Below are 23,790 nucleotides of genomic sequence, written 5' to 3' on the forward strand. Positions count from 1 at the left end.
GTACTGACGAACTCTGCTGCGTGGAGTCCACGTCGTTCTCTCCGTCGCCATGTCCGGCCCCTTCTCCTCCGCCATGTCCGGCCCCTTCTCCGCCGCCATGTCCGGCCTCTTCCCCGCCGCCATTATCGATCATCTCTTCGTCTTGCCCCGTGTCATCATTGCCTGCCCCGTCGGCGTCCTCAACATCGTCATCCTCATCTTCGATTATCCATCGAGTATAGCCATCCATGAAACCAGTCATGAGTAGGTGCGCTTCGACACGACCATCGTCATAGGGGTCGAGCCAAACTATTCCTTTGCATTTTCGACACGGACATAAAACATCTGTCCGGTTATTTTCTTTCATGTCCTGCACCGCCGACCGCAACCACCTGTCCACCATCGTTCCACTGACCATCATGAACGTCTGCACGGTAATAATAAACAAATTGATTATAAAAATGCATGCATGCATCAAAGTCATACAAAAATTCGGCATGATCTTCCCTAAAAATAGGACATATATAGATCTAGAGTTTGCCCGGAATTCGCCAAAACGGAAATAAATCGACATTTCGGCAAAACATAAGCAACTCAAAAGCACAATTTGGCGTCAACTCATGCCACACACACAATTTCCATCATATTGCCCAATTATCATATCACACACACATACACATATTTCCATTTTGCAAAAGCATGAAATTTTAATCACCTCTATCTCGAGATCGAGCACACACGATGGAGATGATGATGCAGGGAGATCAAAAGTGCACAAAGCTCTTCTTGACAAAGATAGATCTAGTTAGGGGGGAAATAGGTCACTTGACTAAATGCTACATCTACCTAGCTAGCTAATTTGGGAGGAGACAACTTCAACTAGTGGAGGGAAGGAAAAAGATAAAGGAGATGCATTAATGGAGGTGGTGTAGTTAGCTAAGAGTAATGAAGAAAGAGAAAGGTAGGTAGAAGAGGGAGAGTAATGGGGGGAGAAGTCTTGAGGAAGAAGAAGAGTGAGAGAGGGAGGATGTGGGAGGTAGGGGAAAGGGAGGAGAGGAGATGGGGGAGGGGAGGACGGGTGGGAAAAGGTGGTGGGGTGATGTGCCTTAGCAGTAGCGCGGGAGGAAAAGCGCGCTACTGCTAATGGTGTAGCAGCAGCGCGCTTTTCTAACACGCGCTACTGCTAAACGGGCCAACCGTGTGGACAATTTTAAAATTAGCAGCAGCGACGTGACCAAAAAGTGCGCTACTACTATTGCTTTAGCAGTAGCGCGCATCGTGCCACCGCGCTGCTGGTAAACTTATGTTGTTGGGTACTGTCGATACATTTTTGTAGCAGCGCGGTTTACCCATCAAGCGCTACTGCTAAATTTTCATCAGCAGCGCGCTTTTCTTAACCGCGCTACTGCTAATTAGCAGTAGCGCCTCTTTTTGTGCCGCGCTGCTGCTAAGATTCTGTGTATAAGGTTTTCCCTAGTAGATAAGGACCCATGTTCAGTTTGCTAGCTACTTCCTTTCCTTAACAAATTCTAGTGAATTGTGCTATCTACTTTTACCATGCAATCTAATGCTCTAGTGTATATGTTCTATATGTCGTGCAATGTGGTGCTCACGTATTAACTGTCTGGTTAATTAGTTGTCGTGCTTAGTTAACTGTTTGGTTCAACTCTGCAAATGTGATGTTCAATTCTTCAGGGTGCAATTTTGTATTGTCTTCCATGTGAGAAATAAATCAATTTTTTCTTTACAAAATACATGAGAAACAAATACAATTGCTATATTTCCAAGTTGTCAAGCATGCTTGGTTTGGTTAACTGTCTGATCTTCTAGTATGTTATACATTGTGCAATGTGGTGCTCAGTTAACGTTTGGTTCATTTGTTGTGGTGTTTAGTTAACTGTTTGGTTCAGTTCTGCAATGCGATGTTCAATTGTTGTGGGTGCATTCTGTTATTGTATACCATGTGAGAAATAAATCAAATTCGGCTGTACTAAATACATGTGAAACAAATACAATTGTTATATTTCCAAGTTGTTAAGCATGCTTGCTTTGGTTAACTGTTTGATCTTCTATTAGGAGTATGTTATATTGTGCAATGTGGTGCTTAGTTAATGTTTTGTTCATTTGTTGTGGTGTTTAGTTAACTGCTTGGTTCAATTCTGCAATGCGATGTCCAATTGTCGTGGGTCGAATTTTGTATTGTTGTGCATGTGAGGAATAAATCGAATTTGGCTGCACTTAATACATGAGAAACATATACAATTGCTATATTTCCTAGTTCTTATTCATGCTTGGTTTGGATAAATGGGTTTCCATGTGGCTTGAATTTATCTGATGAATCTTCAATGTTCCTATTTTTCATCAATATATTTTACTAATAGCATGTGAACCCTCACTTAACCTGATCACTAACTACCTTATATGTGTTGCAGGGAAACAATGGGAAGCACAGAGGTTTACGATCGAGGTTTGCACATGCATGGTCCTTTGTCTAATAGCATATTATTGTGCAATTGTAGGAACCATTCTAATATTTAAGTTTTTAACAATTTGGTCTTGCACATGTAGGTCCTGCTGTCAGAGGTTTTGACCAACTGTTCGACCCTTTTTGCATATGGGGAAATGAGTTGTCCATGAATATCAGTCAAGTCAAGAAACTCGGAAAGATTGTTAGGATAAAGAAATTAGCACCAAAAAACAACAAGATCTTTGTCTGCACAATGAAGAATACATCAGTTCACTACAGGATGGTACTAACTATTATACCTTGCCTTTTTTATTCCTTTGCCCCATTTTCAATATAGAGAAGATATTTATGCACATTCTTGTTTTCAGGCCTTTCCAAAGCAGTTCACTGATGATTACCTCTCAAACCACCTGTATGGTCAGGAGGCGAGGAAGGTATTCATATAACACCCACGGTTCAATATTGAAGTGTTCCTGAAGAGGACGAAGGATGGATGGTCAATCATCCACAGGCACTGGCCTAAAGTTGCAAAGACCCTCAACATCAATGAAGGCTCAATATTCGCCTTCCGCTTCAGTAGTTTTCCAGATGAGATACATCTGTCTATGTATCGTCTAGGATGCTAATTTGAAAGGTTATAGATGTTGCATGTGAAACTTGGTGCTGGTGCAGTTGTGTAATGGGGTAGCTGAGTGCTGAAGCTATATGATGTTGTACTCTGATGTATTTCCATTATGAAATCATGCTTCCTTAATATGAAAATGAAATATATTGTGTGCTTAATATGAAATGTCAATTAGATTAATAAATTGATTATTAATAATAGGACAATTAGCCTGCTAATGGCCAATTAGCCTGCTAATTGGGTTTTTCTATTGCAAACGGTTATTGAGTAAACACCGTGCGCGATGACCTCAGGCAACGCACACAGTTTCTAGGAATAAATATAGTTGGATTATTGAACAATCACACACGACATCCTCTTGAAAACTGTTTGCGTTAGGCCACCTGGCGCAAACGTTTACCACATAAAAACTCTGTGTGATGGACAGCCTTTGCCACACAATTTCTTCTATGCGCCGTGTGTGATGCATTCAATAACGCAAATGATAAAAATTTTAATACCGTGTGCAATGGAAATGCTATCACAAACGATTTAACGGGGGAAATTGTGTGTGATGTACCTGCGAACAGAAACATTTTCCTTGGAGCAACTATGTGGGATGTATATACGAACAAACACGTTTAGCGGGGACTGACTATGTAGGATGTACTTACGACCAGAAACGATTTCGCCTGTATAATTATATTTTTAGCACTATTGTACGTATAACCGTATTTGATCGCTCGTCGGTCGCACACGACCTCATTTTGCCAAGCGTGTGTGCCAGGAGGGCATATCCCCGATGGTTTCTGGGTCGTGTGGGAAGGACCCCCCTATCACAGTCACTTACTAGGCGACGGTTCCAAATCCCGTCGCGGAAAGGGGTTAAAAACCGTTTGTATAGCACCTTGTTGTACTAGTGTAGCTTTGACACTGATCCGGAAGACTCTAAGTCACAAAATGGATATGTATTTATATTCAATGGTGGAGCTATCAGTTGGTGCAGTTCCAAGCAAAGCGTTATGGCAGGATCTACATGTGTAGCGGAGTACATAGCTGCTTCGAAAGCAGCAAATGAAGGAGTCCGGATGAAGGAGTTCCTATCCGATCTGGGTGTAATACCTAGTGCATCGGGTCCAATGAAAATCTTTCGTGACAACACTGGAGCAATTGCCTTGGCAAAAGAATCCATGTTTCACAAGAGAACCAAACACATCAAGGGACGCTTCAACTCCATTCATGAACAAGTCAAAGATGGAGACATGGAAGTTTGTAAAATACATACGGATCTGAATGTAGCAGACCCATTGACTAAGCCTCTTCCACAAGCAAAACATGATCAGCACCAAGACTCCATGGGTGTTGGATTCATTACAATGTAATCTAGATCATTGACTCTAGTGCAAGTGGGAGACTCAAGGAAATGTGCCCTAGAGGCAATAATAAAGTTGTTATTTTGTATTTCCTTATTCATGATAAAGATTTCTTATTCATGTAGAACTGTATTGACCGGAAACTTAAATACATGTGTGAATACATAAACAAATACCGTGTCCCTTGTATGCCTCTACTAGACTAGCTCGTTGATCAAAGATGGTTAAGGTTTCCTAACCGTAGACATGAGTTGTCATTTGATAACGGGATCACATCATTAGGAGAATGGTGTGATGGACAAGACCCATCTGTTAGCTTAGCATATTGATCGTTAAGTTTATCGCTATTGCTTTCTTCTTGTCAAATACATATTCCTTCGACTATGAGAATATGCAACTCCCGAATATCGGAGGAATGCCTTGTGTGCTATCAAACGTCACAACGTAACTGGGTGATTATAAAGATGCTCTACAAGTATCTCCAAAGATGTTTGTTGAGTTGGCCTAGGTTAAGATTAGGATTTTTCACTCCGAGTATCAGAGAGGTATCTCTGGGCCCTCTCGGTAATACACATCATAAGAAGCCTTGCAAGCAAAGTGACTAATGAGTTAGTTGCAAGATGATGTATTACGGAACGAGTAAAGAGACTTGCCCGTTGATACGTCCATTTTGCATCATGTTTTCTTACCGTTATTTATGATGTTTTAACAAATAATAATGCTTTTTGGAGTAATTCTAATGCCTTTTCTCTCATAATTTGCAAGGTACACACTAAGAGGGAGAATTCCAACAGCTGGAAATCTGGACCTGAAAAAGCTACGTCAGGCTACCTATTCTGCACAACTCCAAACAAGCTGAAACTTCACGAAGATATTTTATGGAATATTTCAAGAATATTGGAGCAAATAAGTACCAGAGGGGGCCCACCAGGTGGTCACAACCCACCTGGGCGCGCCAGGGAGCCCAGGCGCGCCCTGGTGGGTTGTGCTCACCCAGGCCCACCTCCGGTGCCCATATTCTGGTATATAAGTCATTTTGACCTAGAAAAAATAAGGAGAAGACTTTTAGGACAGAGCACCGCCGTCTCGAGGCGGAACTTGGGCAGGAGCACTTTTGCCCTCCGGCGGAGGGATTCCGCCGGAGGAACTTCCCTCCCGGAGGGGGAAATCATCGTCATCATCATCACCAACAACTCTCCCATCTTGGGGAGGGCAATCTCCATCAACATCTTCAACAGCACCAACTCCTCTCAAACCCTAGTTCATCTCTTGTGTTCAATCTTGTTACCGGAACTATAGATTGGTGCTTGTGGGTGACTAGTAGTGTTGATTACATCTTGTAGTTGATTACTATATGGTTTATTTGGTGGAAGATTATATGTTCAGATCCATTATGCTATTTAATACTCCTCTGATCTTGAGCATGTTTATCACTTGTGAGTGGTTACTTTTGTTCTTGAGGTCACGGGAGAAATCATGTTGCAAGTAATCATGTGAATTTGATATGTGTTCGATATTTTGATAGTATGTATGTTGTGATTCCCTTAGTGGTGTCATGTGAATGTCGACTACATGACATTTCACCATATTTGGGCCTAAGGGAATGCATTGTGGAGTAGCAATTAGATGATGGGTTGCGAGAGTGACAGAAGCTTAAACCCCAGTTTATTCGCTATTCCGTAAGGGACCGATTGGATCCAAAAAGTTCAATGCTATGGTTAGAATTTATTCTTAATAATTTTCTCGTAGTTGCGGATGCTTGCAGGAGGGTTAACCATAAGTAGGAGGTTTGTTTAAGTAAGAACAACACCTAAGCGCTGGTCCACCCACATATCAAATTATCAAAGTAGCGAACACAAATCGAACCAACATGATGAAAGTGACTAGATGAAAATCCCGTGTACCTTCAAGAACGCTTTGCTTACTATAAGAGACCATTTTGGCCTGTCCTTTTCCTCAAAAGGATTGGGCTACCTTTCTGCACTTTTGTTACTACTATCATTACTCGCTCGTTACAAATTATCTTGCTATCAAACTACTTAGTTACTTACCATTTCAGCACTTGCAGACGTTACCTTACTAAAAACTACTTGTCATTTCCTTCTGCTCCTCGTTGGGTTCAACACTTTTACTTATCGAAAAGAGTTACAATTGATCCCCTATACTTGTGGGTCATCAAGGCTATTTTCTGGCGCCGCTGCCGGGGAGTGAAGCGCCTTTGGTAAGTGGAATTTGGTAAGGAAACATTTATATAGTGTGCTGAAATTTATTGTCACTTGTTACTGTGGAAAACAATCCTTTGAGGGGTTTGTTCGGGGTATCTTGACCTCGACCAGAACCACAATTAGCTACCCCTCAACCTACTGCACCTACTGAAAATATTGAATATGAAATTCCTTCGGGTATGATAGAACAACTGCTAGCTAATCCTTATGCAGGAGATGGAACCGAACATCCTCATATGCACTTGATATATGTAGAACAAATTTGTGAATTGTTCAAGTTTGCAGGTTTACCCGGGAATGAAGTTATGAAAAAGGTTTTCCCTTTATCTTTGAAGGGAAAAGCATTGGCATGTTATAGTCTATGCGATGATATTGGATCTTGGAATTGGAATCGTTTGAAATTGGAGTTCCACCAAAAAATATCCGATGCATCTAGTTCATCGTGATCGGAATTATATATATAATTTTTGGCCTCGTGAAGGAGAAAGTATCGCTCTAGCTTGGGGGAGGCTTAAGCCAATGTTATATTCATGCCCCAATCATGAGCTCTCAAAAGAAATTATTATCCAGAACTTTTATGCTCGGCTTTCTCGTAATGATCAAACCATGCTCTTGTATGAAGAAGACTATTGAATTCCGGTGGGATCTTTTGGAAAGAATTAAACGCAACTCTGAAGATTGGGAACTCGATGAAGGTAAAGAGTCAGGTATTAAGCTTAAGTATGATTGTGTTAAATCTTTTATGAATACCGATGCTTTTCAAAAGTTTAGCACTAAATATGGACTTGACTCTGAGATAGTAGCTTCCTTCTGTGAATCATTTGCTACTCATGTTGATCTCCCTAAAGAGAAGTGGTTTAAATATCACCCACCTATTAGAGAAGAAATCAAAGAACCGATACCAGTTAAAGAACAAACTATAATTTATAATGTTGATCCAGTTGTTCCTTCTGCTTATATTGAGAAACCACCTTTCCCTGTGAGGATAAAGGAACTTGCTAAAGTTTCAACTGTGGTTAACAAAAGCTATATTAGAACACCTAAACCTGATGAACAAATCAAAGTAGAACCTAGTATTGTTATGGTTAAAGATCTCTTGGAAGAAGATATGGATGGGCATGTTATTTACTTCTGCGAAGAAGCTGCTAGAATTGCCAAACCTGATAAAAAAGATAAACATAGACCTGTTGTTGGCATGCCCGTTGTCTCAGTTAAAATAGGAGATCACTGTTATCATGGTTTATGTGAAATAGGTGCTAGTGTGAGTGTTATTCCTTACACGTTATGTCAAGAAATTATGAATGACATAGCACCTACAGAGATAGAAGACATAGATGTTACTATTAAACTTGCTAATAGAGACACTATATCACCAATTGGGATTGTTAGAGATGTTGAAGTCTTGTGTGGGAAAATAAAATACCATACTGATTTTCTTGTTCTTGGTTCCCCACAAGATGACTTTTGTCCCATTATCTTTGGTAGACCTTTCTTGAACACCGTTAATGCTAGAATAGACTATGAGAAAACAAAATGTCGGTGTTAGTTTTGGTGATGAGTCTCATGAGTTTAATTTTTCCAAGTTTAGTAGAAAGCTTCATGAAAAAGTATTGCCTAGTAAAGATGAATTAATTGGTCTTGCTTCTATTGATGTGCCTCCTACTGATCCACTAGAACAATATTTGTTAGACCATGAAAATGATTTACATATGCATGAAAGAAATGAAATAGATAAAATTTTCTTTGAATAACGTCCTCTACTTAAACACAACTTGCCTATTGAAACTCTAGGAGGTCCTCCTCCACCTAAAGGTGATCCTGTGTTTGAATTAAAACAATTGCCAGACACTTTGAAATATTCTTATCTTGATGAAAAGAAGATATATCATGTTATTATTAGTGCTAACCTTTCAGAACATGAAGAAGAAAGATTATTGAAAGTTCTGAGGAAGCACCGAGCTGCTATTGGATATACTTTTGATGATTTAAAGGGCATTAGTCACACTCTATGTCAGCACATAATTAATATGGAACCTGATGCTAAACCCGTTATTGATCACCAACGTCAGCTAAATCCAAAGATGAAAGAAGTGGTAAGAACGGAAATATTAAAACTTCTGGAAGCAGGTATAATCTATCCTATAGCTGATAGTAGATGGGTAAGTCCTGTTCATTGTGTCCCTAAGAAAGGAGGTATAACTGTTGTTCCTAATGATAAGAATGAACTTATTCCACAAAGAATTGTTACAGGATATAGAATGGTAATTGATTTTAGAAAATTACACAAAGCAACTAGAAAAGATCATTACCCTCTGCCTTTTATTGATCAAATGCTTGAAAGATTATCTAAGCACACACATTTTTTCTTCCTTGATGGATATTCTGGTTTCTCACAAATACTTGTTTCTCAACCTAATCAAGAAAAGACCACATTTACTTGTCCCTTTGGAACCTATGCTTATAGATGTATGCCTTTCGGTTTATGCAATGCACCTGCTACCTTTCAAAGATGTATGACTGTTATATTCTCTGACTTTTGTGAAAAGATTGTTGAGTTTTCATGGATGACTTCTCTGTTTATGGTAAGTCTTTTGATGATTGTTTAAGCAATCTTGATTGAGTTTTGCAGAGATGTGAACAAACAAATCTTGTCTTGAATTGGGAGAAGTGTCACTTTATGGTTAATGAAGGTATTGTCTTGGGTCATAAAATTTCTGAAAAGGGCATTGAAGTGGACAAAGCTAAGGTTGATGCAATTGAGAAAATTTCATGTCCTCAAGACATCAAAGGTATTTGTAGTTTCTTAGGTCATGCTGGTTTCTATAGGAGATTTATCGAAGACTTTTCTAAAATTGCTAGGCCTCTCAGAATCTTTTGCAAAAGGATATTCCTTTTGTTTTTTATGATGATTGTTTAGAATCCTTTGGAACACCCAAGAAACCTTAATTTCTGCACCTATTGTTCAACCACCTGATTGGAACTTGCCTTTTGAAATTATGTGTGATGCTAGTGATTATGTTGTTGGTGTTGTTCTAGGACAAAGAGTTGATAAGAAATTGAATGTTATTCATTATGCTAGTAAAACTCTAGACAGTGCTCAACGAAACTATGCTACTACTGAAAAAGAATTCTTAGTAGTAGTGTTTGCATGTGATAAATTTAGACCTTACATTGTTGATTCCAAAGTAATTGTTCACACTGATCATGTTGCTATTAAATATCTAATGGAAAAGAAAGATGCTAAACCTAGGCTTATCGATGGGTTCTCTTGTTACAAGAATTTGATTTACATATCATTGATAGAAAAGGAGCTGAGAACCCCGTATCTGATAATTTATCTAGGCTTGAAAATGTGCCTGATGACCCACTACCTATTGATGATAGCTTTCTGATGAGCAGTTAGCTGCAATAAATGTTGCTCATAGTACTTCTTGGTATGCTGATTATGCTAATTACATTGTTGCTAAATGTTTACCACCTATCTTTACATACCAACAAAAGAGAAAAATTCTTCTATGATTTAAGACATTACTTTTGGGATGACCCACATATTTACAAAGAAGGAGTAGATGGCATTGTTAGACGTTGTGTACCTGAGCATGAACAGGGACAAATCCTACGGAAATGTCACTCTGAAGCCTATTGAGGGCATCATGCTGGAGATAGAACTGCTCATAAGGTATTGCAACAACAAGCGCCGCAAAAAAGCTTCAAACGAAGCACAGACGACCCCTCCGGCAGCTTGAGTGCAGCTCCGGCGGTGCTCCATTGCAGCCCCAGACGGCGCTCCATTGCAACTCCGTCGGCGGCGAGCAGCGCTTCAGTGCAGCTCCGTGTGCTGCACTGCATCACCGGCAACGAGTGGCGCTCCATTGCAACTCCGTCTGCGGCGAGCGGCGCTTCAGTGCAGCTCCGCGTGTTGCACGGCATCACCGGCGACGAGCGGCACTCAACTGCACTCCGGCCTCCTTGCTGCCTTGCAACACCGGCGGTGAGCAGCCCAACCTCTCATGCGTGCTGCATTGCAGCACCGGCGCCGACGAGCGCCGCGTTGCAACAACGGCAGCACCATCAAGTCATCGGGTCACAGCACCTGCAGCATCCGAGTCAACGATGAGGGCTGCGCTACTGCGTCACAACGTCGGTGTTTGGATCTTGAGGAGCAGCAGGTAAAGATTGGGAAGCAGGCCATGGCGGTCGCGACTTGGACGGGAGGCCATGGGAAAGGGGATCGAGCTCGTTAGATTTTGACGGGTTCGTGTTCCAGCTAAAGAGATAAGGCCGGACAGGTGGTGCGCGGGCCCCCACCAGGACGTGTGGCGTCTGTAGCGCGCGGCTTAAGGGAGAGAAAAATCATCCGGTAGAAAATAAATGGTTCCCTATTTTGTATCATATGTGAATCCAGTTGAGGGACCGGATTTGGGGTACATTAAAATTAGGGAAACTGTTTAAATTGCCCGACTGATTTCTCGCACCCTTAAACCGCATGGCTTGTGTGACGCGTGTCCCCTATGGGGACCACCCACCGCTTCCCCTCCTTGCATTATCTTCACGCGACGGCCCTCGTCCACACGTTTACTCCAGGATGCCTTCTTCTTCCTCGACCGCATGTATGTTTCTCAGTCGTTGCTAGTCCCAGCGCGGTGTGCTACCTCTCCCGACCCACCGGCGCCACCAGACACAATTGCTGACCACCACCGCCGTTGCTGCACAGCCCCGCCCCAACATTGGCGGTGCTGCTTTGCGGGAGCGGCGGCGTTTGCTGTAAAGCAACATCCATGGAGATCCAACGGCTAATTGAGCGTGGGGTAGCTTTGTCCTGCGATGGAGCCTCGACGCGTGCCTGTCGGCGCTGCAGTAGAGCATCGCATGCGGCAGCCAGTGCTGCGATGAAGCTTCGCCGGCTCTGGACAACATCATGCTCTGATGACGACTAGGACGGCGGACATGGCATTGCAACTCCGGTGATGTTGAATGACCACCGGCGCTGCAGGGCAGCGAGGGGTGCTGGTCGCAGTGCTACAACGCCGTGCTAAACTCAATGGCACAGTTGCTGCCACGCCACTAATATGCGAGGGGCGACGGCCGCGCGATGGTGCGGTGCTTCAGGCAAGTCGCGGATGCTGCAGACGGGCGCTCGCCGATGTTGTGATGAAGCATCGTCGGGGCCGCTGGAGCTGCAATGAGCGCAGCGGTGTCGTTGAAGCACCGCCAGAGCTGCAATGAAGCTCCGTTGGGGGTGCAATGGCGCCGCCGGCACTGCAGCAGATTGCCGCTAGGCACCGTCAGTGCTGCACGGCGCTGCCATGGGACTAGGAGCTGCAAGCGGTAAACGGGTGTGGCACTGAAGAGATGACGGGTCAATTCCCAATTTTCTGTTTGCTTGTGCAGGTGGTCCAGCTGGCACAACGGACGGCTGCACGAGGACTTTTCACTGTTCTGGCCCATGTCTTGAAGTTTAGCACGATTTGACCTATGTTTGAAACTTTTTCGGATCTGACCCAAACCGAGACGCCAACATCCCTGGCGTCCTGCTTGCACTAAAGACGCCGTGAACCGTGGCGTTTAGGCCTGGCCCACCTCCCTGGTCAGCGATTTGGCCGTCCGACGTGGCAATTGTTGACCCCGACCCTAGACGTCGGGAACCTTGGCGTCTACCCCCCTGGTAGATAAGTGGGCACAGGGAAAGTCTGTGGGGCCCACCCCACACACTCTCCCCAATCCTAATCTTCCATCCCGCGAAAGAAGAACAAAGGAGAGCTACCCCTCTCTCTCCCACCTCAAGGCTCACTCAAATCCCGCTCCAAATTTGATTTTCCTCCGTGGATCTTTCTCTCCCTTGTTGTTTGAGGTAATCTCCCCCGGATCCCTAAATTTTGTTGGTAATTTCTTGTTATTTTAGTGGCATTATGTAACCCTATGTGGCACCTTAGTTTCTAGATTTATTGAAATTCTTTGGTATTGGATGGCTTTTAATTAATATGTTGTGGTGATAGTAGTAATGGGATATGCATTTTGTGGGTACAAATGATGGATTTGATAAATATGATGGTTAGGGTTAGGTTATGTGTTAAGCAAATGACATGATTTATTTAGTACATAAATTTTAATTTGTTTTTTATACAACTCATTAGGAATACATAGTTGTCATTGATTCATTAGAGTTGCATAGTTTTTGCAACTATGCATTATAATTATCATTTATTCATCTTGTTTGTTGTCCCTTTTAGATGGATGGTAAAGTTGCGGCCTCGGAAGACATGTCACTTGAATTGTTTGCCACGAAGGGGCAAGGTCCGCGGCTTGATATTGACTTGAACCGCCAAGTGTCCTCCCCGTGTCATGATATGAGCCCTAGTAGAAGTGTGACTCGTGTTGTGGATAGTGCCGAGGTCTATGGCTCCAATACTTCTAGCCAACCGCCACCTAGCCAAGAAAATGAAGTTGTTGGGCATGCTCTTGAAAAAGTTAATGAACAATATGTTGATGGTAATGGTGATGTCCAATGTGGTCATGGTGATGATGATGATGATGACAGGCACAAGGATGAGACTCATGCAAATGAGAAGGAGAAGAGGGAATGACGAAAGCGTGAGGCGGACATGGCATGCAAAAACAAGAAGATGGCTGAAGAGGAGGAGAGAGTTAGGAAGCTTGAAAGGGCTCGCCTTGCACTAGAGGATGATGCAATGTTGATGATGAGCAAGAGGATGAGATTCATGGCAATGACATCGGTGACTTGGAAGCGTTTGTCAGGCAGCAAGACATGGACCGTGAGATCCCCTATGGTCGTGCATATGCGTATGACTCAGATGATGAGGTCTGGAGGAAGAACTGGACGTGGATGGATTCACGGAGAGAGAGAACCGTATACACAAAGAGGTGACCAGTTTGGAAATAAGAACTCCATTGTTTCGTGATCTCAGGCTAGCCCACAAGGCGGTAGTTGATGGTGGCATGAGTAAGGTGATAGAGCCGAGACCTTGCCCGGAACCGGGCGAACCAAGGGACGAGGATGAAGACGAGAATGCTTACTTGAAGAAAGGGTTGAAGTTTGTGAGTTTGCAGGCCTTCAAAGTATGGCTAAGTGACTATGCTATTAGGAACCATAGACCATATCTTGTTGGGCACTCGGACCAAAAAGTGCATTACTCCATCCATTGTGACAAAGAAGGATGCCCATGGGCGGTCCATGGAATAAGAATTAAAACTAGGCCATGGTTGTTAACAAGTTGTGTGTGTACTCACACGTGCAGGCCACCGTCAAAAAAGAAGCCTAAGACACACCGTCAACTCACGTCTGAGTTTCTCGGGTTTAAATTAATGAAAGAAGTATCAAGTGATCCAACCGTGAAGGTGAAGCTCCTCATGACGACGGTGAAAAAAATGTTTGGATACAAAGTCAACTATGGGAAGACATGGAAGGCCAAGTCAAATGCTTTAAGGATGTTGTATGGTAGTTGGGAAGAAGCATACAATCGCCTCCCGCAGTTGTTGGGAGCGATTGCCCATAGGAACCCCGGCATGTATCATGTGGTCGAGGATGATGGTCATGGAGTGTTTCACCGTGCCTTCTGAGTTTTGGACAATGCATCACGGCCTTTAAGCATTGCCATCTGGTTTTGTCTATTGATGGCACATTCTTGACCGGTCGATACAAGGGCACAATCATGGTAGCAATGGCACACTCCTCCAATGACAGTGTGTTGCCGGTGGCATTTGGTTTGGTGCCCTTCGAGCACCAGGACAACTGGGAGTGGTTCATGCGTCATGTTAAGGAAAATGTCATTGGTGATAGAGAAGTGTGCATTATACCAGACCGGCACCAGGGCATACTGAAAGCCATGGACATTATTATTCCAGGACTTCCAAAGCTTCACCATCGATGGTGCATGAGGCATTTCGTGGAAAACTTTTATAGGGCATGTAAGAGCGAGGAGTTGAGCAAGGATCTAACCCATGTTTGTGTGGCCTTCGGCACCGGTGCGTTCACCATTCGCTTTGACAAGCTCTACGAAGTTGCGAACAAAGGAGGGAAAGATTTCTTAACACGAAATTTTCCAGAGAAACACAAGTGGGCACGCGCTCATGACGAAGGAGGTTGGAGATATGGCGACATGACCAGTAACATGGTCGAATGTTTTAACAATGTGCTCAGAGGTTCCCGCCCATTGCCGGTGACTGCAATAGTGGAATATACATTCTTCAAGATTAATGAGTATTTTCTGATGCATTCAGCGGAAACCGTGACGTGGATTGGTGAAAAAATGGAATATCCACCAAAGGTTGAAGAGTAGATGATGTTATAGCAAAGCAAGTCCTCGGCATAGAAAGTTAGGCTATTCAACACCTATGATATGACCTATCAAATCGACGAGCCTCGTGGGACAACAAGAGATGGTATGTCATATGGTGGTCGTGCATTCGAGGTGCACCTTAAGAGACAGTGGTGTCAGTGCGAGAGGCCTAGTAAGTATCATTGGTCGTGCTCTCATCTTTTGATGGTGGCGTCATCAAGAAATATACATGTGTCTGATGGGACAATCATGAGGATGCATGAGTTCAATCTTGAAGCTACTAGGTTGACATGGGCGCCTCGATTCCATCCGTTCCTGGACCCATCACAGTGGCCTGACTATAATGGCCTGGAGCTTAGGCCCGATCCTTTGCTCAAGGTTGAGCCCAAGGGTAGAATCAGATAGAAACGGTTGAGATGCGATATGGACAACCTAGCTGGATACACTGGCATGAACCAATTTGGTAGCGGGCACTTTATGGAGCCTCCGGACACTATCAACTGTGGTAAATGTGATAATTCGGGACACAATGTGAGAACATGCTCTAAGAAAAGGAAAACATAAAAGAAGGGCAATCCAACCACGAGTCAGTCAGGTGGTGGCAGAGGGGGTTCAGGTGGTCGTAGAGGGGGTACCGATGGTCGTAGAGGTGGTTCGTGTGCTGGTAGAGGCCCTAGAGGAGGTGCTAGGAGTGGACAACGTGGTAGAGGTGGCGCTAATGGAGTCCCTAGAGGGGGTAGTAGTGGTGGTCGTAGAGGTGGTTCCGGTGGTGGTAGAAGAGGACGGAGGACTGATAACGGGTCGGTGTTTGATTACTTGCATAATCCAAATGGTTGACAAATTATGAATGGTAAATATTTGTTCATTCTGTTTTTTGTTTTATTATATTGTGTTTTTTGCATTTCGTGTGTTTTTTGCATTCGTGCATTTTTGCAATCTAACAATTCATCTTCTCGTAGGCATGCCTTCATCAAGTTCCACGACAAGGCCGCGGTGCGCTGACCAAGAGGACATGCCGAACAAGTGGCAAGAGGCAAGGTTGGACAAGACGAAGGAGAAGGAAGTGAAAACCCCATCATGTTGGTGTGGATATGAGTGCAAGGTGAAGGTCTCCACTGACCGGAAGAAGTCATGGACGGAAAGAACAAGATATTTTGTGTGTCCCAACTATGCACATGATCGCGCACGTCCCACTAACGCCTATGACAACCCACCGGTATGTTAGAAAAGTAGGCTATTCTCCATTATGATTCACTTTATATTACAAACAAAAACTTGTTTTGTGTGTAGTCACCTCCTCCTCTTTGCAAGTACTTCACATGGATAGATCATGAAGTGCCAAAAGATGTCCAAAAAGACCAACTTCAAGATTGTCTTAGGAGACAGCGACTGTTTGAAGAATCCTTACAAAGAGCCGAGGATGAAGAACGTCGTGAGAGGGAGAGGAAGGAGCGGAAGAAGTGTGAGGAGGAGAGGGCGCGAAAAGAGAAGGCAACTCATGAAGAGGAGAGGGCAAGAAAGCTTGCGAGGGCTTGCGATGCACAAGAGGAGGATGAGGCACGCGATAAGAAGGGGAAATGGCCGCATGTCACCCAATAGAGATTTGAATGTGCTACTATTTGAGGATTGTATCAAGAATTTGTGATGAACTATGTCATGGACCTATTGTGCTATTTGATGGGAACTATGTAATGAACCTAAGTTATGCTATTTGATGGGAACTATGTAATGAACCTAAGTTATGCTATTTGATGGGAAGTATGTAATGAACCTAACTTTCTCATTAGTTGTCCATTGTGGTGAATTGTGCTACAAAATTGTCATATCCAGAGAGGTAAACTTCCCCCCGATGAAACCAAGACGCCAGGAACCGCGGCGTCTAGCCCTCTGCTCTTCATCCCAGGCGCCAGGGACTGAGGCGTCTAGGTCTCTGCTCCAGAGACCAGGAATGAGGTAAAGCTTCTGTAAACCCGAGACGCTGGGAGTCACGGCGTCTGCTCCTCTGCACACCTAGACGCCAAGGTTGCTGGCGTTTTGGCCCTATGCAGATTATAAGTTGTTGTGGGCCTAGTCCATAACTCATTCTTCAACCTCACACCCCCGAGCTTCTGCCCCCCCCCCCACTCTCTCTTCCCCAACCAAACTCCCCTCAAATCTCTCACAAATCGGTCCCATTCGACCGTTGGATCAGAGTCATTTACAACCACTGAGGTAATTCTAGTACACCCCCATGATTTGTTTGGTTGAATCCATCACAGTTAGTGGATTATTTGAAACCCTTGCTTTTCCTTTTTTTCAAATCCTTTGCAAACAAAGGGAAGAATATAGTGTGTTATATGGTGTTGTTACCTTTAGCCTAATGAATTAAGTTGGTGTAGTATGCATGCTCCTAGTGTTATGCTTACGATTAGGGTTAGGATTAGGATTAGGATTACCCTAGTTGTTATGCTTATGATTAGCGATAGAGTTACATACTTCTTTATAATGTTGCATTTAATAATGGTAGGTCACTCTTGTAGGAATGGCACTTAATAATGACGCAAAGATGGTTTTCATTGAGAAATATATGGATGTGGCGGATGAAAAGAACCTCGAACTCATTAAAGAAAAGATGACTCTATGGGTGAACAGTGCGATGCAAGGAATGAAGCTGCGAGGAACTCTGCACGGTTATATTTTTCTGATTACTCAGATAATGTCATCGTTGAAACGGAAAAGAATCTTACCGAGATGAAAAGGCCTGAACTTGATTGTAGAAGTGATCTAGGTAGGCAAATCGCATTTTATGCAACTATGCGAGAATATCGTCAGATGGACTTAAATAGGCCTCAACAGATCATTAACTGGGCAATCAATGAAGGTACGTCCCCAATACCAACCCAGACTGCTCATTGGGATTGGGTTCTCAAAGTACCGGGTGTCATCTATTGCAACCCTGGACCAAACAAAGACATTTGATTGAAACCTATCCCACTAGATTACGAGCCAGACTTGCCGCTGCTATATACCGACCCAAGCTCCTCGGTGCTAGATCGGGACAATGGAAGCAAGAAAAAAATGATTCACACAAGAAACAAAAGAAAGAGAATTCACGCAAGAAAAATTCGAGGGGTTGAACTATGTGATGTTGTATGTCATTTGGACTATGTCGGTTGAAGTTTGTACTGCGTATGTCAGTTGAGCTCATTTGAACTATGTGATGTTGTATGTCATTTGAACTATGTAATGCTATGTTTATGAACTTGAGACCATCTATTTGAACTATGTGATGGGGACAATGCAAGCAAGATTCTACTAATTTGTCATTTGTTTGTTGCTGTCCCTGCTATGTAGAAACCTTGGCGTATAGGCCTCTCTCTAGGCCAAAATGCCAGGGACCGTGGCGTCTGCACCTTTTAAAGAACACCCAAAATCAGTCTCCAGGCCAAAACGCCAGGGATCGTGGTGTCTACCACTTTTACAGAACACCTGAAATCAGTGTCTCGGGCCAAAACGCCAGGGACTGTGGTGTCTACCCCTTTTATAGAAGACCTAAAATCAGTGTCTCAGGCCAAAACGTCAGGGACCGTGCCGTCTACCCCTTTTACAGAACACCCAAATTCATTAGTTACATGCAACATCAAGGGGTTCCAGGTCTCAAGTAGCAAATTTAACACAAGTCTCAGTTAGCAAATTTAACATAGAGTTCACGCCACTTCTAAAGTTCGCGAGAATCTAATATAAACTAATTCACTTCTTCATCCTTCCTATTTTGCTGCGCGGTGTGCATTGTGTGGGCTGCGATGGCTGCGGCGCATCATCCATTTCAGACATCCCAAGCACCTCCTCCTCTTCACATTGATTGTACTCCTCTTCCTCTTCCTCTTGCTCATCTTGCACTTCCTCTTGCTCCTCTTACACTTCCTCTTGCTCTTCCTGATGCAACACAAGACGACGACGCCGTCTATTGTCTCGGCTACTAGAAGCTCCATCCGTGAGGACGGCTTTACCTCTGTGGCAAGAGAGCATAGCTGCCATCTTGTGGAACCGACTCACGAAACTCTGCAACATAACGAAGATGCAATACTAGACTAAGTAAATAGTGTGCAAAGATGGAGGTTTTTGAATAGAGATAACATATACCTTCATTGTTTTCCTAAGAGATTTCTTCGTTAATTCACTTCCATCATCTTCACCAAGTGCTACACCAGCCTCGTTAACACAATGCAATAACTCCATGCCCTGCAAAATGAAGAACACGAAAATTATCTTTGAAGTACATGTAAATGCACTCGAAATAGGTTCTAATTGTGTGGAGCATACCACTCGGTCGTGTAATTGTGCGTAGTCAAGTTGTGTCCCTTCGTTGTATCTCGTTTGTACATTGAAGTCTATGTACCCGCCCTCACGATTCAACTCTTCCAATTACGAACGCTTCCAACCGGGCTTTAGCTTCAACCGGTAATGTCCCGCAAGCCACTTCAGATGCTCTTCATATAATGAATCAGTATGGAGTCTTCTTTCCTTCTCCACTAGGTCCGCTCTTTGATTCCACAAAGCTATCCACTCGGAGTGCTTGATGGCCCAAGTCGAAGTTTCCGGGTTATTCTTTCAACTAATGCTGCAAATTATGTACAAGATGAAAGCATTAGCAAGATATGTCTTTGATAATGCTCTACTATATATCCAAAGCTACAACTATCTCACCGATGCAGATATTGGTTTGTCTCATAACTCTCATCCCTTGGTGTCCCTTGCCTTCTCCCAAATTGTCTTGCGACACGGTCTGGGTAGTGCCACTCGACAACATAGAAGCATATCAGTGGGCATCTCGCCCGCCAAATATTCCTGTCACGCGTGCACATCTTGTTCATCCTGAAATCACACTCGCCATCATATGGCATCCAATCGACCTACAACACAAGATGATACTAGTTAAGTACACGGTTCCATCACAATTGATGTGCTCTTACGTAAGTTATCATTACCTGCTTATGAGTCAACATATCTAGATCGTTCATGTAGCATTTGTATCGCGCAACCGAGCTGCCTGTGTACACATTCGTGAACTCCCAACAGTAGGCGATGGTCGGAAACCGCCAAGGATCAACTCCATGCCTCCCGTCATGTGGGAGCCATCCTTCAGGTGGTATCTTGTTTCTGTCGGGACGTCCAACGGGCATCCGCTTCCACATCCAAAGCTAAAGGCACCAAACAAAGCCACCCATACCAGATGTCGCCTTCTTCCTACGACATGCCTCGTCGAGCTGCAAATTCAGAAATTATTGATAAGGTCGGTGAAATTACAAATGCAAACAAATTAACAATTTGGTTACTAATTACCTAACGATATAAGTATGCTAGTGCTCCTGAACCCCAACTGTACTTACGGTCCCAGTCACTTAGTAGGTCCAAGAATATCCACTGGGCTTTATTACCGGTAGAATATGGGAACACTACCCTCGTTAACAGATACCATAGATAAGCTCAGGTGTGCTGCTGCACAACAACCTCATTGGCGTCCGAAGGGCATACTACTCCTCTCTCCTCTCGGAGCCAATGATGCAACACTTTCTCACTGTCACGCTCGCCTTCTTCAGGAGGCACGGGGAAAACACCTGTCAATTGGCCAACACGATCTCGCCAATCCGCAGTTATGGTGGTGCCGGTCAAAGCTTCTCCATTGATTGGAAGGCCACTAATCATCACCATGTCCTCCAAAGTCACGGTCATCTCTTCACATGACAAGTGGAACGTGCGTGTCTCTGGCCTCCAACGGTCAATAAGTGCGGTCATCGCCCCGTGGTTGATCGACGGAGCGTGTCGCTTGAACTGGAGCACAAACGGGAGAAGGCCCAATCTCTCGAAGTATGGCTCATACCGCTCGTCGCACGGCCAGTCGTGGGCACTATGACCCCTCATGCGCATAGGTTTTAGTTCCTGCAAAATAGCATTGCATTATGGTTAGTGACTATCAAAAATGAGAAGTAATAACCAAGTATTCAAATAGATTGAGTCTTACCCGGCGATTCTCAATGTCCCGCGCACGATGCTCTTTGTCATACCCTTTATGAAGATCGTCGTACCAACGTTCATCCACCATCCTACAAATCAAGCATGAACAAATGAAACATACATAACACTATATAACATCCTACATATCATATATTTGGCATAACAACATCAACATTAATGCATATCTCAATGGCAACATAACAAAACATGCTTATCTATATATGACAAAATGTCAATGCACGGGGCAACATATCTCAATGTCAAGATAACAAGATCAATTATCTATATATGACAAAATATCAATGGCAACATATTTCAATGGCAACACAACATAACAAAATCTCAATATAACATCCTAATTATATGACCATATCTCAATGAGAATGAAGCATACAAAATACACAAAAATGTTACAATTCTATTTCAAGCAATCATCTATCTAAATCCATATACATAGCAACTAAAATTAAAATGGCCAACCCTACCACAAATGCCTTCTCTTCCCAATCCTACCATATAAACACATGCCTTCTCTTCTAAAGTATACAACATACCTACATGACCAAGACATGGGCTCCCCTTTCTCAAAAAAGTGCAAAGAAAACGAATCCTAGGGTTCCAACAAGTATGAATTAATGCTGCCAAAATACAAGTTTTGAACCCAAAATAATCGGAGGATCCGGTGGAGAATACCTCAAGAAAGATGTGGGGGCTCAGATCCACACTTTTGATGAAGAGAATAAGCGATTTGGGGTTGATTTGGGTGAGGGGAGGAGAGAAGCGGAGCTTCTGTAGCGCGCCACGCCTCCTGCGTCTTGGGTGGGTTGGGCTGCACCCGAGCCGGCTCTGCCGGTTTTCTACTCTCCGGGGTTAAACGCCAAGGGTCATGGCGTTTACCCCTTTGCCACGTCGGACGGTCAAACTGGCTGACTAGGGAGGTGGGCCAGGCCTAAACGACATGGTTCGTGGCATCTTCAGTGCAAGCAGAACGCCGCGGATGTTGACGTCTCGGTTTGGGTCAGATCCGGAAAATGTTTCAAACATGGGTCAAATCGTGTTAAACTTAGAGAGATGGGTCAGAACAGTGAAGAAAACCCCGCACGACACCTCATCTAACGGCTCTTGAGGCGGTTTAAAATGAACTTGCGTCAGCCGGATGATTTGTAGCAAGCGCAGCACCGGCTCACCGTGAGTGAATTTTTCTCGTGAGGTAATCAGGCTCCGCGCTTGATTGAAACTTGGTTGAAACTTTTGAAGCGACTAGCTTCTGGGCTGAGACCATGCGCGGTGCCGGAGGCTCCCGTCGATGCTCTTCTCACCGTCACGCACGGTCTCAAACCGAGGCCACGGTTCCCTCCTCCTCCTTTGCCAGCTAAGGCTCCCGCTTCCCCTTCCGCCGCACATCGTCGCGGCTCTCATGTAGACGCCTTGCCCATTTCACACGCGTCGCTACTCCTCCGGCTGCGGTCGGGCCCCGCCCTCGCCGAGGCCCGGCGGCTGCACGCCGCTGTGCTCGTCGGCGACCACCGCCACGGCGCGGTCCTCTCCGCTCAGCTGGTGCACGTGTATGCTAGGCTCGGTGTCACGCCCCCACCTTGACTGCGTCTGTGGTGGTGACGGACAGCGTGGAGCTAAGGGTGGGGTCCTTGGTCAGTCAGTTGTTGGCTGGCTATGGGCGGTGTAGTGTGCGCGTGTGCTGAGCTGTATGGGGACGATATAACCCCAGCGTGTGAGTCATGTACAGGTATCGGAAATGAAAGGAAACGTCCGAATCTCTCTCTCCGTTCTCTGAACTCTCTCTTGTTCTCTGAACTCTCTTGTTCTCTCTTCCTCAGCCCCTCTTCTCCTACCAATCCACCATGAATCCTGTGAGATCCATCTCAGAGGCCTCACAAATGGTATTCAGAGCCTAGATCGCGACCGTCTGCGCTCATAATCTCTCGATCGGGCTGTAAAATTCCACCGCGAAGGGTGTGGAAATTTGTTTCACAAATTTTCGCCCAAAATCCCAAGCGGGGTTAGCCTGATTTGGAGCGAGCCGCAACGGCGCCGTCGAAGCCACCGCTGCCGTCGGCGCAGACCAAGCGGAATTGGTGCTGTGTTGTCCCAAAACAATCATCCTATTGCGTTCTTGAGTAGAGCTCTGGGTATAGCTAATCAAAAGATGTCGGTCTATGAAAAGGAGTTCTTTGCAGTCATCATGGCAATTGATAAGTGGCGAATCTATCTACAGCGTGGTCCCTTCACCATTGTTACGGATCATCGCAGCTTGTGCCATTTACAAGAACAACAACTGATTACAGATTTGCAACGCAAAGCTATGGCTAAAATGGTGGGACTTCAGTTTCAGTTCAAATATCGCAAGGGAAGTGAAAAGAGACGTGCTTTTTAGGTCCCGGGGGTAGGGACTCCCGGTTATCCTGTACGTCCAGGCAGAACACATTACCTAGAGATTTGTGCCATTTCCTGTGATGGTGTTTTGTTTAGCAGGCCTACTGGACAGTAATACGGCGGGGCACGTGGAGTACTGCGGCTGATTCATGCTCTCTTTCCGGTCCCCACAAAGAAGAGGTAGATGGCAGAACTTGATACTGGTCAATTTCTCTGACACATCCACTTCGTACACACACAGAACGATTACCCATGACCCATATTCCTTGAACCATTTTAAATTTCTCTTGACTCATCCACTTCTTGAACAATTTTAAATTGAAGAGATAGACTCTCTTTTCCAGAGAAGTGGGAGAGAGAAAGCTTTTTCAAATGAAGTGAGAGAGAACCGTGTGCTAGTGTGCATGCAGGTGAGACGAAAGTGTGTGAGAGAGACAGCTAAGAGAAAGTAGAGAGACAG

General features: G+C 44.3%; 1 long non-coding RNA gene across 1 annotated transcript; it reads right to left on the minus strand.

The window, feature by feature from the left end:
* Window positions 1–18,513: 18,513 nt before the first annotated feature.
* LOC123497336 (uncharacterized) lies at window positions 18,514–20,084 on the minus strand. Its single transcript, XR_006671023.2, has 5 exons — window positions 19,913–20,084; window positions 19,632–19,837; window positions 19,248–19,545; window positions 19,068–19,166; window positions 18,514–18,986 (listed from the first exon to the last, which is right to left on the minus strand). It is a non-coding gene; the product is annotated as an uncharacterized lncRNA (long non-coding RNA).
* Window positions 20,085–23,790: the final 3,706 nt, after the last annotated feature.

This window comes from Aegilops tauschii, chromosome 2 (genome assembly GCF_002575655.3).
Source record: "Aegilops tauschii subsp. strangulata cultivar AL8/78 chromosome 2, Aet v6.0, whole genome shotgun sequence".
Taxonomy (NCBI): Eukaryota; Viridiplantae; Streptophyta; class Magnoliopsida; order Poales; family Poaceae; genus Aegilops; species Aegilops tauschii.